Genomic DNA, 19,791 nt, shown 5'->3' with positions numbered 1-19,791 from the left:
TGGCAAAGTCTCCTTTCAGTATCAATGCTTTGCCTTTATGCTTGCTTACCTTCTCCAAACATACACAATATAGTTTAATGAGAAATGTTTCTCCTGTACACTAGCCAAGATCTGGAGAGAAAAAAATTAAATAAGTAATAAAATTACTGGGGCAGAGAATAGAAGCTCTGTGTCCTAGCTGAAGAGCACATCCTTGCCGGCAGGCTGGAAAGCTATTCTTTTCTCGTTCCATCTGATCGCCTATTTAATTTTTTTTGTACAAGATAGGACAGGTCTAACAGGAAGGTAGGGCATCCTCCCCAGGCAGTTCAAGTCTCCCACTTGTCAGGTAGTCACCTTCGCTACCAGATTATTATAAAACAGATCAGCCCATTCCTCCAGCATAACAAATGCAGATCTTAGTTGTCTTTTCTTGCAAGTGCAACAACATAGTCCTACATGTTATAAAACCTGCTTTTCCCAAACCTAGATTGATTAAAATCTATTTTGAGCTTTTGCCTTTAATTCCTTTTTCTTCACCTCACAACAGACATAAAGGGGGTGATAGGATAGGAAAATAAATTAATTTATTCCCATCACTCACAGGACCTAAACAGATTTCCCAGTTGGGTCTGCTGAGGTCTCAGAGGAGAGCTGTGAGCCAAGGACTCCAAGTACAGTGAATACAATTTTATGTGAAAGAACAAACACAAGCCTGTGAGCTAAAAAGTTGGGTCCACATAGAGGCTACACAAAGGCTCTAAGAAACAGCTTGCCCTCAACCAAATCATGTCACACTGCTTTGGTTCACTAATCCTTTTACAATCCACATGCTTTCAAATGCAAACACAGTGAATGTTTTAGGGGAACTTTGCTGGAAGTATCCATAAACCAAATACTTCAAAATATTATGCAGATTGCAAGTTACTGTCATTTTGATTGACTAATCAGCTTCCTGAAAAAGAGCCTTCTATATACTACGATTACTGTCTTGATTGGAATTCAGCTTTGCCAGCCTCCTCTACTTTAGCAAATCCATACACTTCTCTTCATTAACAAAGATTCTGGAGCTTTTTCTTTTGTTGTGATTGTTGTGATATTTTTTTCTTTTAAACTAAGTTAAAAAAAAAAAAAGTGTTGTCCAAGATCAGTAAAACTTTTATGTGATTGTGTTTAAAATAAAACATGATCATATTGAGACTGACAACTCCTGCAACATATTCACAGTTTGGAAAGCATCTGAAAGGTTTTATTTAAGAAGAGTGAATTTTCATTCCATGCTTGCTTCTGCTAACAGTCTGTTTCTGAAGCTCAGCTGAGGCTCTTTGGCTCAGCTCTTCTCAGAAAGAAGAGTGTTAATCTAGAAGAACTTTTGTTTTCAAATAACCTTCTCTCCTTGAAAAGCAAATGAAGCTAATGAAGGAGAAATTTCAGGGTTCCCCCCCCATCTTCCTTTTTTTGTGGGAAATTCTGACAAACACAGGCAAATATATCAAAAACATGGATCATTATCAAAAATAAACATATACTCAGATCAAATCTCCTTGTGCCACCTGTTCAAAGTCACATTATAGATGCTCCATTTCCTGCACCACAGCCTACAACCAGCAGACACTCACTGCTCTTCTCTGCATGCCACAAACCTTGCAAACTCCAACTTTCAGATTACTTCCTCTACCATCTCTCCCACTGGAAATCTGAGTCTTTTTCCTCTGGCATCCAAAAAAAGAAGCCCAAAAATGCCTCCCCAACCCCCATCTTATTTCTGTCCTAACTTTGGTCATGCAGCTGTCCTGCTGTCAACATGGTTGGGCTAACTAGCTCTAACTAACTCTTCTTTCTCCTGTAAACCTCCTACCTGGTGTTCACAAGGAAAGTAGATGGATCTACACCAGAGTAAGGCCAAACACCTCAGTAATCACATGTAAAAGGAATAAAGGACAACAGGGGGAAAATAATAGAAGAAAACTCTTTTCATGAGCCTTCTCTCCCCCTTTCTCTGTTAACAGACCAGACTAGCGGGGCCTTTGAGCAACCTGGTCTAGTGGAGGGCGTCCCTGCCCATGGCAGGGGGTTTGGAACAAGGAGATCCTTAAGGTGCCTTCCAACCCAAACCATACAGTGATTTTATGACAATACTGATGATCTCATGTGGCTTTCCTCCCGTGATGTCACTGTTGGGCTAGAAAGACAGCTTTTAGAAAATGACATTCTAGGAGACAATTCAGAAGGGGAAAATCTACACTACATGTAAGGAAAAACCAATTAAGTAAAAACAGAAAAGTGGCCCATTCTCAGCAATTTGAAATATACATGACATTGAACAAATTAGTCACGGAATTAAAATTGACTTATATTGTTTCAAAAGAGCTTTTGAAAACCATCTCAACTACCTGTTGCCATTATGCGATTCCCTATCTGTAGAAAACCCTTCCAGAATTGTTTTGCTACATGGAACTTAAATTACAGATGGTATTTTAATTTTCACAGAATATCTGGATTCTAACAGGAATGAAGTTGCCACTGAGCTGATTTGTGTTTGGGTTTTTTGTTTGTTTCCTTTGCTTTTAGTTTCACTATTAACATTTAGGTCTTTTCCCTTCCAAAAATTGAGGAAAGTTTTCATTACATTTGCACAAGAAGTCTCCAAAAGACCATGGCAAATTAAGTACAAAAAGCCTTTTTGGATGACACTAATAATGACATGAAACAAAGCAGCCAAGAAGGCAAACAGAACACTGATTGTGGAAGTGTAACTTATGGGAACAAAATGACAGACTGGTATTTATTAACACTTGTGTACACTTGGAATTTTATCAGAATAGTTATCCCAGAATAATTGCTTTGATTGAAACCAAAATAACTATTCCAGAACAATTATCAAGAAGGTTTATTCAGCATGGGAACTAGTTTAGTGTGATAAAAGAAATACTCTTTTAAAATTTATTTTCTTTTTAATTCAGTAAATGTATTTGCACATTTCCAGTACAAGATCACTATTCTATCACAGCCTAATTCCATCCTCAAATGCACTTTGTTCAGTGGTATGGACTCTGCTGAGAACAGGGTCAAAGCATTGTAGTCAATGAGGAACAACTCACCTTCTGTACCAGAACAATTTAGGACAATCTCCAGACAAAAAAAAAACAAGGGATGGACCAAGCAAGCAAAGGTTCCACAGTAAATGAATCTGACCCTTGAGAAGGCAGGGGAGTAGTCAAGAGTAGAAGAAATTTGGGATTCAGCTGCCTAGTCTGGAAATCCTGACTTGTTATCATGCAGTCAAACAAAGCATATTGGAATGTCCCTTGGGGAATGTCACCTGCATGAGGAGTTCTGTCACAACTTGTCTGCAACTCGTATGTCTGTTCCCAGGGAGGTGTCCAGACAGTGATCTGGGATTCCATAATTGATGGCAGAAACAGTAAGAGGAGGAAGGCAAAATTTCATCAACAAATTTCAGAATATCCATGCATAATTTAGAATTTCAAAATTATTTAAGCAGAAATATCAGCTTATTTAATAGTTTTACAGAGCCAGCAGAGCTTCTCTCATGTCCTCACTGTGGTCTTGACCTCCTTTTCATATAAATATTCACGTTCCAGTCTAGTCATAATAGGCAGGCAGGTTATTTCAGGCTTCAAAGCCAGGCTGGATTTGTCTGGGGCACTGCTGAAAGCCAGCTGGCAGTCTTCCTTGTCTATTGTTGTGCTTCCCTTTGCAGAGGGGGATAAAAAGAAAAGGAAAAAAAAGGCATATTCATAGTCTAATCAAATATCTTGCTTTTGCTTCCCTCTGAAGCAGTGACTTACTAAAGAATCAGGATCAGTGCCACTGGAACAAACCAACACTATCTCTCAGCAGTGCCCTGAGTAACTGAGGCCACTGCTGCTTAAAGCAGAAAGCAACACAGGCAAAGTGTACACACATGCCTGAGCATCCCTCTTATTTTGTGTGTCCATTTGTTTTGTTCACACCTGAGGCTGCTCTTGCTCTTAGCAAATTTTCTCCAGGTTGAACCTACACATTTTAGAGGTGCAGCCTTGGAAAGGTGTGGAGCATTGTACAGTTGGGGTAGAAAAACAGAAAAAAAGCCTCCCAGCAACAAAAATAGAAAATCTGCAGTTATGTCAGGCCAAAGTTCAAAACTGGATAGCAACAAGAGACATTTTATTTTTGTAGTCTCAACTGAAATATTTGAACATCACCATAGAAAATACATTCTCAGAAAACTAACAAAAAAAACCTATTAGAAAACTAAAAAGCTCATGAGAAGAAAAATTTGTCTGATAAAGCATAGCTGTGAAAAGTAGTTTAAAAATTTATAGCTAAGAGACAAGTATTTTGGAAGAGTCTGGTGCATTCTATTTAGAGGAAAAGGGCATGATTGGAGCCAGCACAGTAAAGATACACATTTTAGCCCATTTTTCTCCTCTCATTTCCACTTAACTATATTGTCTCTGTAATTCTCTTTGAAGGTAAACTTTTATTCAGGTTCAACTAGGTTTTTGCTGGCTCTTATTGTTGCTCTTCATTTCTACTCTAAGAGTGGCTAGGCATCAACCACAAACAGAACTCTGTCGGGCAAGGCATCACAGACAGAACAGCAGGTAATATTTAAGTGCTCCCAGTACAAGTGTATGGGAGGAATAGGATGGGAAGAAAGGAACCCAGAGCAGCAGATAGAATGAAAAATGACACATGCTGGACTGGAGTTTGCCATGGGCTAGATATGGCTAAGAGGTATGGTAGTCATGGGAAATGAATACAACCAGGTGGAAATGGGGAGACAGGGAAACACAAAGTGAAGCCAAGGTGAAACATCCAACTCCTAGCAATTCTTCAATTCATAAACATATGGGCTGTAAAGCTGCAAATAGGGACTATAAAACTTGATTGCATACCGAAGCTGAATTTCAGTTGATCCAGACTAGATATTAATCTCATCTCACTCCACATCTATGAGAGCCCACCTCTGCTGAGTGGCCACTGAGAGTCCACTGATAAGTCTACCTGCAGCACCTATGATTGCTTGGTGAATTTGCTCAAACTTGGAATCTTTGAAAGCCAATTTAAACATCAATTTTTTTTGCTAGAATTTTCACAAGGTTTTCCCTTATGAAGACTGTTTTCTTATCTGAACTGCCTGCCTCTCACTGTTACATCTGTAGAACTATAAACAGATTATAGCCTATAGTACTAAAAAGAGACAGAATCATTTGCACCGAAGTTCTGAACCCCCAAACATTGTTTTACTGTCTTTGCTCAAAAAAAATAAAATAAAGAATAAAAATTAAAAACCCTACACACACACAAGAGCTAGAGAATGGAAATGGTGATTAAAGTATTTTCCATGCCAATTTTAAATCTTGAATGAGAATGGCATAAAATTCTTCCTGCAATCAACCTGCTATTCTCCCTGTGGAGGGACTGGAATAATCCAACTAGTTTCACATCTGTGAGCAAGACCTGCTTGCCTGCATTAGCCTTTCCTCAGAAATAACAGTTATCAGACAAGTCAGGAAAAAGTCATCTAAGGACATACGTTTTGCTCTGCCTGCTTGTACATAAATTATTCTTTATGTTTGATGCTTCCTATTTCAATGGAATGCCATCTACATGAAGTTACTGCCCCCCTTTTTAGAGGGGCAGAGTTTTATAACTTATCAGGATGAACCGCTCTTCACACGCACAAAAATGAGTAAGAGGGAAAGGCCAGATCATTCTTATGCAGAACACACTAAAACTGTAATATAGACCAAGGCAGCAAAACAGAAAAGAATGTAGCAAGCTACTTTTTGAACCAAAGAAATAGTTTGAAAGACCAGATTTGCAACAGCTAACCCTGAAGCTTTCTTCTCTTGCTTTTAATAAGCTAGACTCGCCCAGGGTTACCTTGCTAAGGTGCACAAACTCAGCTGAAGCCTTCAGAGTTACTATTTTGCTGTTTGCTTTGGTATTAGGTTGTTTTCATTGGTTAGTTTGGGTTTTATTGCTGCTGTTGTTTTTAACATATGCATTATTTATATATCCTTAAAATACCAAAGGTATATATCCATGTCTAAATCTTCTAAGACTACAACTACAAAAAGTCAATTTCTTCACAATCAAAAGCATGAGGAACAAATGGTTTTCCAAATGCCTCAGCTGAATCTGACTTAATGGAAAAAGTCACTCAGTAATAGCCCTATGTAATAGAGTTTGAGGTTATCAATTAATTTCACAGTGAGACTCAGCAGAAGAAGTACACTTGAACCAGAAGAGGAAAAATAATTTTCCAGTGAGTTGCAAGGAATAGTGCATATCCGGACCAGACATCCAGACAGATATCCAGGCATAACAGCAAGTGATATTGCTGATATTGTAATCCCCTCTCCTTAGACACAATACCAGTAGAGCAGAAAATCACTTAGAATAAGTTAATCTTATTTAAGCAACACAAGTTAACTTTAATTACTAATTAATCCCCCAAGAACTTTCCTCCTTCTGCTCCCTGAATAGATAATCCATCACCATTTATCATTTTTCACTTGAAGAAATGAAAGGCTTATTACAAGCCAGGGTGAAATACTTCACATCAGGTTTTTCCAGGACTCTATGACTGAAAATGTTGATTCTGAAGTTAAAACTTCCCATTCTATTTTTCAGTTTTGTAATATTTTTTGAGTTTTGTCTGATAATTTTCTTATATAAATTTAATGTCAGCCATTTTACAGTTTTTCATCCTCTTACCTTGCCACAGACCAATCAATTAGAAAGTTTTTAAAAGTTGATAATAATCTAAAATTATAATATATAATAATTATGATAGATTAAATACAAATTAATTGGTTTGTTTTTTTAAAACAGTGTTACTACTGATTATTTTTAAATGCTCCGGAGTTCAACCCAAAACTTTCCTTAAAATCATTTTGTCTTGATGAACACCTGATATTATTTTATGTATTAATTTTGCAAACTGCAGAGCCTTATAGAGATAGGCAGCTTTTGTCCTCAAACAGGAAAAACAAAGCCACATCCAGCCTCATTTAGTCTTTTCATTTATATCAGGAAGCACGATTGTAGAGTGCTTTTTTGTAAAAAAAAGAAAAGAAAATGAAGCAAAATAAAACCAAAACCACCACACATTGAACAACAACAAAAAAAAAACAACAAAAGCACCCCAAAATCCAATATAAAATGTCTACCCAGGACAAACACAATTAATCTTCACGTTTGAGGGTGGAAAATACACCCCTGCACAGAACTAAGCTTTCTGTTTATCAGTGAATCAGGTCTCAGAAAAAAAATTATAATCCCCCTTATTTTTCTTTTTTTTTCCAAATTCTTTATATAGATTTGACTCATTTTCCCAATATGTTTCCAAAGCACTTTCTCCTGCATTGTTGGAAGGGATACAATTGTGGAACCATTTGTTCAGCTCAGCTGTGCTAATCTATTTTATTTCATTGGTTATTTTCAGCAACAGAAATATTCTGTGTTTATTTTCATACCTCCAAATAAGAAGCTGGGAAGTGTTTGGTGAAGAATATTTGTCAAGAAAATGACAAGCTGTCAGTCACCCCAGGACACAAGCATAGCATGACCTTTTCCCACCTGCCAATTCTTGAACATTAAGCTTCCATCTGATGTCACAGATGATGAAAATCCTAAACATATTTCCCATTCACTTCCAAAGGAACAACTTCATTTGCTAAAACATTCTGAGCCATCTAGTTTAACTAATCAGAGGGTACATCCTGACACCTTCCAGATGACTGTAGTAATCTGACACCAAGCTATCTGAGATGGTAGATGTGACATTACATTTCACCATGAATTGTTTAGAAAATTCATCAGAGTTAAGGACAAAAAAGATATCTATGTCAAAACAGAAAATTATTTCAGCAGGCAATAGATTACATCTTTATGTATTCATAAAGCTGCAAACTTTTCCCTCACAGCATTGAGAGCCCACTCTCTGATAGCCATAGGTTCAGTTGTGAAAGAGGATGAAAGGGAACTTGGAGGTGACTTTACTGCTGCCATCCATAGCAGTGCACATTCACATTTACTGACCCCGCAGACCTCAGAACAGATGACATCTAACCTGTATACTATGAACTATAGACTCTATCCCATACTGACAGCAGGCCCAGTTTTCTACACCCCATGGAATACAGATGGCATCATACTCTATTCATAAATGACTGAGGGAAGAGAAAGCCAATGATAATAAAACTAAACCAAAATTCACCACAAAAAAACTTCACATCACCACAAGGCAGGTAGAAAGATACACTTTCTTCTGTGTTCTTAAAAGAAGTTCATTGTAGGGAACCTACAGCAGGAGTCACAACCCTATCTATATTTTTTTCGTGGAGAAAAACTTCATAGACCTTTGATATCTTGTTATACTGGTCACAGAGAAAGAAGGCAGAAAGATTTAAGGCAAGACTTAAAGTTTCAGGTTTTAACACTCACTCTAAGTAGGTTCTCTTGGAATTCTCCTGTTACTGGGCTCTTAATACAGACAACCAAAAATCAGGAAATTAGAGCAAAGATAATTTTAATTTCACTGCCTCCTGAAAGGTGTGTTTCCAGGCCTACTTTAAAAATAAATACTGTAAAAGAGTGAAATCAGTAAGTTTGTCACATTCTTTCATGTTTTCAGCTCCTGTTTCCAAGGAAACATAAAACTAACCATCCAGGTGAAGAGTGTCTCGCCCAGAACTACCAGAACACAACAAGGGACAGTTAGCAATGGCAAAAATAAAAGCAGCTTGTTCACAGAATCACAGAATATTTGGGTGGGACACAAGCCTCGCTAAGACAAAGGAAGGAGAACAGGAGGAGATGGGTGGAAGAACAGATGACTGAACCCAACAACCGAGAAGGGAAAGGAAATGACTTAATGTGAAAAATACAGCTGGCACAGAGGTGAAACAATAAGACTGATCCCAAACGGCAATTGTATGACCATTTCCACCTAACAGGAGTTCCACAAATTTCCTGAAGGCAGGCAGGAGAATATTAGCAAGCCCTCTATTTTAAGAAGAAATGCTGAGACATCCAGCACTGCCTTTTGTATATGGAGGTCCACTGGTTGAATATTTTCTTTTTCACATTTAACTTTTCCATCCCTCATGTGATTTTTTTTAAAATAGTTTCTGTAATTAGAAAACTTAATAAAAGCTTAACCCTAATATCAGTATCATATGCTTGGAAAAATATGTCATTTTCCCCACAACAGAGACATTACTTCCCTCATCCCAAGCAGCACAAAGAGGCATACCATTCCCCTTAATTTCTCAGGGGAATCAGAGAGTTAGAGGTTTGACCACTACACCAGACTTTTTTCCCCTCTTATCATTAATATTCTGGCTCATACCTATTTACATTACATTTCTACCAGACTGAGAGCCAGCTGGCTCTGGGCTTCTCTAAAGCAGAAAAATATCTGTAATAGCTTCCTATTATCTCAGAGTGATTACTTTCACAAGTTTTGACCCTAGTACTTTACTCATCTTTGATAATATTCTTCTACCTAATTATTTTGCACTAATTTTCCAGTTTTCATGGCTAGGGTCTATTTGTCCTTGGAGTGATAGAGCTGCATCAAAGAGTTAACTCTTATTGCAAGGATTTAAGATTTAAAATAATGAGATGTGTAGGAGGAAGCTGAAAAGAAAGGGAGTCTGGAACAGCAATATGACAAATATTTTAGAAGATCTCCATGCAATTGTTACTTAAAAATTGTTAAAAATAGGTAACAGACAACAAATTATTTGCATTACTACTTCTTATAGGTATGTACAAAAATTGAAGTTTTTGTGTTATGTTTTTATGACTTATTTATTGAGTCACAAAGCCCCTCTAATAAGTACTTTAGAACAAGGTAAAAGAACAAAATAAATGAGTATTCACATATGATGGTAATTACGCAAGCTGGCTCTTCGTGCTATTATCTCCTACACAGAGATGAAGCAGAGGTGGTGAAAATTTCTGTTAAGGTTAATAATGGAAAACATTGACAAAGTGGCAAAATGTTGAAATTTCTGCACGCTGAGTATCACATTTTGGTGCCAACAATGTCACATCCCCATAGTCTCTCGACAGGGCATTGGCAGCACAGGAGCAGCATGCCCCATTCAAGTGGGGCAACGTGGTAGACCAAATTACTGTGAGGTAAAAGAGGTTGGAAAAGGATTTTTTTGCCTTTTTTTTTCCCCTGTTCCTTCCTTTCTTTCTCAGAGAAGTTGAAAACAAAGCTCAGCAAGAAACATAGAAACCTACCAACCTGCTGAAAATGGACACAAAGCCGCAGACTGAGTCAGAATTACATTTGCAGTGTTACTTTTTTAGCTTGTGTGTCCTGCAGAGTAAAGTACACAGCAATAATTTTATTGGCATGAAAAAGGCACAAGTCATTAGAGAACTAAAGAAAAAAAAGACAGGACTCCAGTGCTTCATTTTACAAGTGGTATAAATTGTTTCATTTGCTATCTAAATAGCATAAAATTTACATACAGTAGTAATAACTCATAGTTTACAGTCTCCTGATTTGGGCTAACATTCCTACCCTTTGCCATGGCATTTGAGCTTTAAAATAGATTTAAAGGTGAGTTTCAGACTGATAAACACAGGATTGTGAGTAATGTTCAATACAGCAAAGAATGGGTATAAATTGGAGAAGACAGAATAGAAATTCCAGGCCCAAAGAAAATTGAGCCATTGTGTTATAAATAGATATTACTTGGCTGAAGGAGATGCACTTACTCAACAGGGCTAAAATCCAGAGCTATGATAGGAAGTTTCTTAATTGAAAGCTTGACATGAGTAAAGCTAATATGTTGCACAATTATACAGAGGACCCTTCACAGGAGGAGGAGATGAATATCCCTGCAGAGTCCCTTGGTATGACATATCTGGAGCCCAAAGGATGATAAGAAAACACTTGTTACCGGCAGGCAAGGCAGCACTTCCTCCCACATGCAGGGGTCCTAAGTTTAAGAATGCTTGGAAATAACAGAGCAGAATATTGGTGAGACAAACATCCCAGGAAATGAGCTCTGGACCCTGATAGGTAAAATGATGACCTCATTTTACCTAACTGTACAGCCTCAGCCCTTCAGCTTCTTCCCTTTTTACCATCTAATCACTTTCTCCTGATATGCACAGGATCTTAAGCAGAAGTCCCTAAGGATATGGGATAAAGCTATTCCTGGCCTGAAACAAAAAGGAAGGGTCTTCTTCCCTCACTCATTTTAATAAGACCAAAACTCCACTTAGTTTACAATTAATAAAAAAGCTTATTTGATAAGAGCCAGTTGAAGTTCTGTGGCGATTAAGTTTAACCCTAGAGTAGCCATTGCATAAACTACTCTTGTGCAAAATTGCCAGCTATTGTAGCCATGCTCCAAATTCTATTGGGAGTTTTTATTTTTCACTTCAGCAGTTTTCATGATACACCCAAAATCATGATTTTTTTCATAATCAGTTAAATTAAGGTATTATACATTGAGTACAAAGTGGTTTAGTTTTATTTTATATTACATTATATTAATGTAAATGAATAACAGCAGTGTTGCTTGCACCAGATCCATTAGGCAACATAACATTACTGGAAGAGAACACAAGGGAAAACTGAAGTTTTTGCTTGACCTCCAGACCAGAAACATACTCAGCTGATAAAACTCAGTTTTGAGAGTTACTTTTTAGGGAAAGGATGAATGTCCAAGGAGAAAGTTTTCAGGGGCTTTATAGAGCTGTTGCACTTCAAAAGCTGGCAGCCCAAATCTCTCAACAGAAATGCACTGCTGCAGGAGGAGAGGGGAAGAATCACACTGGTGGAACACGTGCAAGTTTTTCCACAGGCTAATGCACATGTGCTGTCATCTGTGATGTGGTAGAGGACCAGGAGATGTGGTAAGATACAAGCAGGAGAAACAAGGCAATCCCCTATTCCCCTCTGCATTAAGGGTTTCTCCTCATTTGGAAAGTTTCAGACTTGCTCCATTTTAGACCTTTACTACCCAGCCACTACCAGCTGCTTGGCATTCTCACTCCCTGTACTTCACACAGCTGATAAACTTTATAGCTTTTTCCCCAGCTTTATTGCAAATGGTGCTAGTGCTTGAGATGAAAAATGAGTGCTCTTACACAGTAGTAATTTGCAGACAGAAGGAGTCAAGAAAGGGGTTACTGATATGGATCTGAGCAGCTCCATCCCCAAGAGGAAATGCAATCAATACAATTCCTTTTTCTAAAATTGATTAGATGAATTTTGTGTTTAATAAGAATATTTTAAAAGTGCACCTGCTTAATTCTCACTAACAATCCCCAGCAAAACCGTATGTACATTAAATACATATTAGTATGTGATAATGAAAAAATTAAAGTTTTGTGTCTTCTTCCACCCTGCCAGCACACTTAAAGACATTTCTTTAGCCCAAGAGTTGTTTTAGCACTCCTGTCATGCGCATTTAGATGTATTTGGGTATCCAGGAGAAAAGAAGACGACATAGGCAGAGAGCTCAGGCTAACTTCAATGTTAAAAAAGTCCAAAACCAAGCCAAACCATAAACACCAACTTCAGGAGTCAGTTAAAAGTATAAATAATAAGTAGCAACAGTAAGGTCAAGTATCATTCAGAATCAGAGCTGTGACTACTGCAGTTACCTAGGCAACATCACTTCTTCTGTTTAGGATTTCATCTATGTACAGGGACAGGAAAAGGAAGTGTTTCCAGAAATTATTCAGGTCCCTTTAATTAAAGCCATAATGGAAGTGTGAATACATGTCTATGTGTTAAATGCTCTCTTAAGGGGCAAATGCCAGATGTTATACATGAAAATATGATTTTAAAAACCTCAGAAATATTATTTTATGTATTAAGAATGACAAAAAGTTTAAGGCACCTGAAATTAATGCCTTAGCAAAAATAGGCATCACAATTATTTCAATACAGTGTATAACATTTGAATGATTTATGTCTTGTATAACTAAAGCCAGTTGGTGAATGAGTTTTATTCATTTCAGAGAAATCTAAAATGCTGACAACAAAGAAAACTCAAAACAAGAAATAAAATTCCCACATCAATAAAACCTGTTAAGGGCATTCAGGATTTTGTCAGGTTGATGGGGACTATTCAGCTAAAAAATCCAATGGAGAAGTCACTGAAATATTTCAGAGTTAATGGAAGAGTTGAATCAATCACCTCTTGTAACTTGTGTAGTGGAGTACTCCAGGCAGAGAAATAATATGATTGAATTTCGTTTCCTTCAACACTAATATTTACTACTGTTAAAATCCTTCAGCCTAAAAAGAAAATGCTCAAAGGCAAATTTGTATCCAGGAAGACAAATTGCTGCATTAACTGAAATTCACTAATTTGCCCTAGCTGAAAAATGAAAATAACAGTTATCAGATTGGAGCAAAGAACAGAATGGCATTTCTGAGACATTAATCTTTACAAGATGCTAAATTACTTGTAAAAAATCTCAAGAAAAACAAAGGAATTAGTCAGACTATCATTTTCTCAAGAAATGAGAGTGACTGAGCTAATTGGATCATGTAACACTGAGGACATAATTCTTCAGTAAGTTTGGTGAGTTTAATGGGGTTCAGTAAGGACAGCTGACTTGCCATGGACAAGCAATGAAAATGAGAATCAGAAGGTTTTTGTCACTTGTTAATTTTGTCTTTTTAATTTCCAACCTGATCTTAAGTAAGACCTTGTGACCCTGAAGAGAATATGAATTTAACAATGTATAATGTCTCTTTTGGAGACAGGTGAGAGAAAGGTTTGACTACATAAACTTCAAGAAAAATCTCCCTAATTATGGGGGAAATGGAAGCAGATAATTCCATTGACATTAAAAATGGATAAAAACTTGTCTCATCCCTATAATGGTTGTATCAACTTTTTGGATAATCACTGCACATAACCTAAATCCCAGATAATCAATGTCACTGTCTGGTTCTCTATCTAAACCTTAATTATTTAGAACATTCAAATTAAAGACTTTTAAAATTTTCACCCAGTCTCTATGATCTGGTTTTATTTTGCCATCGCAAAGAGGTGACACACTTATCCTTTTTAACTCTGTGAAAAGCTACCTAGTTTGTTACTACCCAAATGCACATTATAGTTTTGAAACTGGCTTGTAATCATTTTCCAGGAGTCCTGTTCCAGTCTGCTGAATTTTGAACGACTTTTCTTGATTTTTATTTTTTTTCTAAGTGTTTGGGTAGCCTTTTCTCACTGGGTCTGTTTTTTTCCCTTAAGACCTTTTGTTAAGAATTTTTCTCTCATAATGGTGTCACCCCTAGACACAGCCGTGAGTTCTGTACGAGAAGAAACTGGTGGCTTTAACAATGGACTGAAGAAAGGCAGAGAGGAGCAATTTTCCCAAGTGACCAAAATCCTATATACAAGGAAACCTGAGCCAGGTGGTGAAGGTGCCCCTCTGCCCTGCTTCCCCTAGGCTGCTCTTCAGCAGCAGGTGCCAGCTGACAGCACAACCACCCCTCCCAAGCACAGACACTTGCTGCCTTTCCTAACCTTCCTTGCTCACTACTCTGCTTTGTCCCTCAGCCTTCAAAAGTTCTGTCATGCCAGCCTCCCTGGTGATTTCCAAAGAAAACTCTGTGCTCCAACTTGGACAATTTGTTAACGCTTCAGAGACACAAATTATGTCTACACAGACCAAACACCAGCTCTCAAACTGCAGCTGCATCTAAAATGCTTTGTGCTTACAGAGAAAATTCTTTGGTTCTTGAGAATAAAGCAGGCAGCCCTCAGGACCAGCCAGGCATAGTTCACGTTCCAGTGCAGCCTTTATGTAAGACTGTATAATTGTCACAACAGAGAGAATTATGGTGTCAGTCTCTTCAGTTAGAAATGAAAATGTGCATGAGCAAGGTGGGATATTTATGAATTACATAAAACCCACATTCTAACCACTGCATTTTAACCTCACACAGAGCAATGATTTACTGGATGTATTTTCTTAGAACTGTCTAAGATCTTCCACTTTTCAGAGGAAAAAATGCACTTTAAGAGGCATCTAAGCAGCTTTATTAACTAAAAATTAAGGGTGCCAAATGATTTTTAGTACTGTTCCAGCATAGCAAGTTAAGCAGTACTCGAGTAGAAAAATCACATTTCCCCTCTCTGAACTCTGGTTTCTTTAAGCAACAGCCAACATTTCTACTGCCCACATCCCCCACCCATGGAAATGAGCCCCTGTACAATAAGCTTCAAAGTCCTGTTGGTTCCCACAATGCCACAAGCCCACTTCATAGTAATTACCTATCATTGCATCTCAAGTCCCACTGACACTCACTTTAACCACTGAAGATCTACAGGAGGCTCACCTCCACATCTCTGCAGTGAGGAGCTGCAACAGAGGCTTAAGCAAAACCTTCTCAGATACCAAGCACAGTAGCACAAACCCAGTAAGCTGAGACTCTAAAGCACTTCATTTTGTCAGTCTCACAGCACTGCCATACAACCCCAACTAAACTGATAGCTCAGTTACATCCAGAGAAAACAGAATTACCTGCAGGCACCCTCTTTGGCTACTATCCCCTTCAGAGAAAAGTTGTACAAACCACTGTATACTTACTTCTGCCTTTTCAGATATTTTGCTCTTACTGTATTGTACTGTTTTGCTCTTCATTATTGTGAATTAATACCTAACAACCTTTACTGCATTTAATGACAGAATTAAAGTGGATCTATACAAACAACGAAGCTTTTGCACTGACATGTAGACAGAAACAACTTGCAGGCAAAGCTACCCTTCTGTCAGAGTCAGCTCTGCCCCTCCACAGGAAGGCAGGGATTTCAGGGAACACACTACAGCTTGTAGGGGTACTTCTTCATCTTTGTACCACTACTTAAAGTTTCAGACAGGTTTTGCTTTAGCCACCTGCTGAAAGTACCATCCACAGGTGTGGATTAATTAAAACACAGCTAACAAAGTTCAGAATCTGAACAGAAACACCTGATATTGTATTGGCAGGGCCCATACTGACAGAAACCAGACCTACAGAAAGCAATCATGGCTTATTGAGCACAGCTGACTTATGGGTAGAACAGTCCTTCCTTCCCCACCCACCAAAAGATTTGATTTCAGTTTTTAGCTGTTTGTTATTTTGCAATTAAGTTCCTGTGACAATTAATGAAGACTTGTGAGAGGAATCATACTCTTCCTGAAAACTCTGTATGTTTTAGCTAACAACTTGGTGTTTCAGATGGTCACATTCCAAGAAAGCCTGATGTTACTCCCAGCCTGGACTGCTTGCAATGAAAGTCAAAGGACCAAGCAGGTTCAACAGAACTCTTAACAGAAAACCACACTCAAAGTCAGCTATGGATCCTCAAATCCCCCAAATCATTTACACTTCATGCAGTTGTTTCAAGCCCACTTCTACAGGAGAGTATTTGCTTCAAGTGCATCCCTACATTTTGTTTTTCTGAGCTAGCCTTCATAGAAGGAAAGACATGAAGTGATTTGTCTGCTCAAATTCACCAAAAGGTGGTTCAGCACAACTCAGGCTTTCCACTTACAATTAAGCGAGAAGAAGCAAAACAAAACCTTCTGTTTAATATTTCATTACATTCAAATATTTTATGCCTTAACAGCACCATAATATTTACCTACACATTTATTTAAAAATCTGCTAACTGAAATACAGATGAAAACAGCATATTGCACTTATGAAAACCCAAAGATCACACAAACTTAATGGAATTCATAGTCAAGTATTCACTTCCACAGCACTGAACACACAGCCCAATGCACCAGAAAAGGCAAAGTCTTTTCAACTGCTGCAGCAATAACTGTTCTTTAAAATGTTTACTTCAGTTCTTGTGTAAGCAGAGCACTCTTTGGAGTGAAATAAAGTTTTACAAAACACAGGCTAAATAAAGATCAGAGAATCTGAAAAATCTTTGGTATTTTTATCTCTTTCTGCACCACAGAAGATAAAGCCTACATCAGAAGTCTTCTTCAATAACCCCCCAGACAAACAGCAGGAACACTTCACAGATGAGGAAAAGTATTAACCTCTTGAGATTTGATAAAAGATGGAAAGAAGAAAATAAACCCCCAACCCTTACCTATCAGGGAACTGAAGCCACACAATCTTGCTCAAAGTCTTCAGCAGGCAGAGCCCCAAACTTGTGCTCAGTACTCCAAACCAGCAACTGCTCCTCAAAGTCTTCCTTTTCCAACATCCACTGGCCTGTTCTTCTCCATCACATATCCCTCCTCTCCAACCCCTAAAAACCTCTCTAGCGCCTACTCTCAGTGCTCCTTAATATATCTCAGATCAGGCATGATCACCAACACCTGAACAACTCCTCAGGCATCAAATTATCCCTGCAGAGATCCCTGCAAGCTGTCACACCTTGAATCAATTTACCTCAGTAAATAATTCTGCTGAGGGTCAACAAGTAGTAGCACACCTTAGTTCTTATATTTCCCTCTAGAAAATTGTGAAGTGAAAGGGACATTTTCTACTTTATATAATTTTCAGCAGTCAAACATATAAACAGAAAGAATCCAGTGTCACACCTAAATCTTTAAATATGCTGCACTTTAGGCAGGCACCATGTCCAGGCCTGGTCACTCTGGAGCTAACTTAAGCTGTGCTTTTCTGGGTGTTGATGAGATTCCTTTTCAAACTGAGTTGCAAATTCCTCTAGTCCTTGTTGCTCCCACTCAGGGATTGCTGAGTAGGACTGTTTCTAAACATTTTCACATCACAGAACATCTTCTGTGGGCTTTTACCTCACCTTGTGGAGCATGTGAAATGGCATCATGTGCTGCCCTGTGGTGACATTGCAGGTAACAGGAGCACAGCTACTAACAGCCTTTGCCATTTCCCTGTTTCAGGTTTGAAGGGAACCGAGGCCAGAAGGGTCCATAAGGAGATCAGCCTAATCCCTTCTCAGTCCCAGATTTCTTTGAAATTGCTTAGAATATGTGAGAGTATTTAATTGAACCCACTAAGCTTAGGTTTTTCTGTTAAAACATCTTTTCCAGAAAGGCTTGAGCACATCAAGCAGTGGGTTTGCCTGTTCCTGGAGTGATATCCTAGAAACACTTAAGCCTTCTAAGTCTAAAAAGCGATGCCTATTTTCCCCATTGAATTGCCTTGATCTCTGTAGTCCTAAACAATTTTTCAGGTCCTGAGCTTGTAACTAAAAACAACATAGTGGTGTCTGATCTGCAGCCCTGCAAATGTGCTCAGAAACACCATATTCCAGAAGCATTCCTCTCCTCTGTAAGCATGACCATCCAGCATTGCTGCTAGATGCTGAACTTTGTGTTTGTTTGCATTTAACCCACATCTCAGCTGAAAGCGCTCAGCTTACCCGTAATTCACCTCCCAACATAACTTAACAACATGAAACTGTAAAAGATTTTATATACCTTTGCCATATTTTTTTAATAAACCCCAGGGTTTTTCCAGCATTGGTCTTCACAGCTTCATTGGAAATACTGCTGGTTTATGACCAGTTTTGTGGATCTGCCAGTCCATACACCATTTCTCCTAGGTTTTGCTCTTACAATGCTATTTATTTTTGGTTGGTTGGTTGGGTTTGTTGTTTTGGTTTGGCTTTTGTGAAGTCACACAGTGAAGTTCCTGGATTCTTAGAAATTGCTGGGATGCCTTTGAGAAACATTACTGAATAGCATCTCTAGCTGTGTTTACAGTCCTTAAGAGAAAGCCTCTTTATCAGAATGTTCTCTCATATAAAGCACGTGGGTGTATTAGGATGTTGCAAAATCCATAAATGAGGGGCATCTATAACCTCCCTCACTGAAATATTCAGCAGCTCAGTGCTGCTACCTCTTGAGCTGTCACTTAGGACTGAAATGATACTGCAGGTCCTACAAACACTTTAACAAACCTGATGATGATTTTGGCCTTATGACAAAGGAAAACTAACCAATGCACAAGGATACAGTTTAATTTCTGTGCCTAACACACTAATCAGATGCTAACCACCCTGGATTACATGAGGATGGTGAGATCAGGCTGCCTTGAGGGAGGTCAGACTTTGGCACAGAGATTCTCAGCGTGGGAACCCAATGCTGGAGCCCTGGCTAGAGCAGAGACATCATGCTGCTCCATAAATAAGCCAGGGCAGCTTCTCCTGGCACAACAACGTGCTCTGGCACCAAACCCTGGTGAGACACATTTTAGGAGACTGTTTCTCAGTTGTAAACAGCAACTATTAGGCTGATCAGAGACTGAATTCAGAATGATTTTTCCTCTACTGGGAGAATCTGCTTTGCAGTCGTGTATCAGATGATGTCTGATATAAGGTGCCAAATGCTTCTGTAAATTGCCATGTTTGATAGATTACAGTGATAAGAAGTGTAATGCTAATTGGTTTACATTACAGATGCTCCCATAAAAGAGTTGATAATTCCTTGTTATTCAGGTCAGAGCCAGAGTGTGACCGATTTCTGTGCCCTCAGCCCTGCTCAAGATGATAGGGAAAGAAGACATGTCCCCTTTCTGCCTGGAGAGGTGTAAGCAACAAGCAGGACAACAGCCATTTCGGCAATTTCCTTACTGACAGGCAACATTGTGCAGACTTTCTGCGCCCTTCAGTGAAAGATACACAGCAATGGGCTAAAGCCCTCAAGGAATCTGTGTGGAAAATACAGAACAAAACCAACAGAATATGTCTTCTGCAAATCCAAAAGCACTCAAGGGACTGTTTGAAGAAGCAGAAAAACCAATTTCACACTATGGAAAAAAATCATGCACTGCTTGTGCCTTCAAACAGCCATTCATTTTCA

General features: G+C 38.5%; 1 long non-coding RNA gene across 1 annotated transcript; it reads right to left on the bottom strand.

Moving 5' to 3' along the window:
• Positions 1–2,319: 2,319 nt before the first annotated feature.
• Positions 2,320–17,286, bottom strand: LOC138112471 (uncharacterized). The gene is made up of 2 exons (XR_011151750.1): positions 17,091–17,286; positions 2,320–3,695 (listed from the first exon to the last, which is right to left on the bottom strand). It is a non-coding gene; the product is annotated as an uncharacterized lncRNA (long non-coding RNA).
• Between the last annotated feature and the right edge of the window lie 2,505 nt (positions 17,287–19,791).

The sequence above is a fragment of the Aphelocoma coerulescens genome, chromosome 6, assembly GCF_041296385.1.
Source record: "Aphelocoma coerulescens isolate FSJ_1873_10779 chromosome 6, UR_Acoe_1.0, whole genome shotgun sequence".
NCBI classification, from domain to species: Eukaryota; Metazoa; Chordata; class Aves; order Passeriformes; family Corvidae; genus Aphelocoma; species Aphelocoma coerulescens.
Note: the sequence above shows the minus strand (reverse complement) of the source record. Positions and strands in the feature narration are given on the sequence as shown.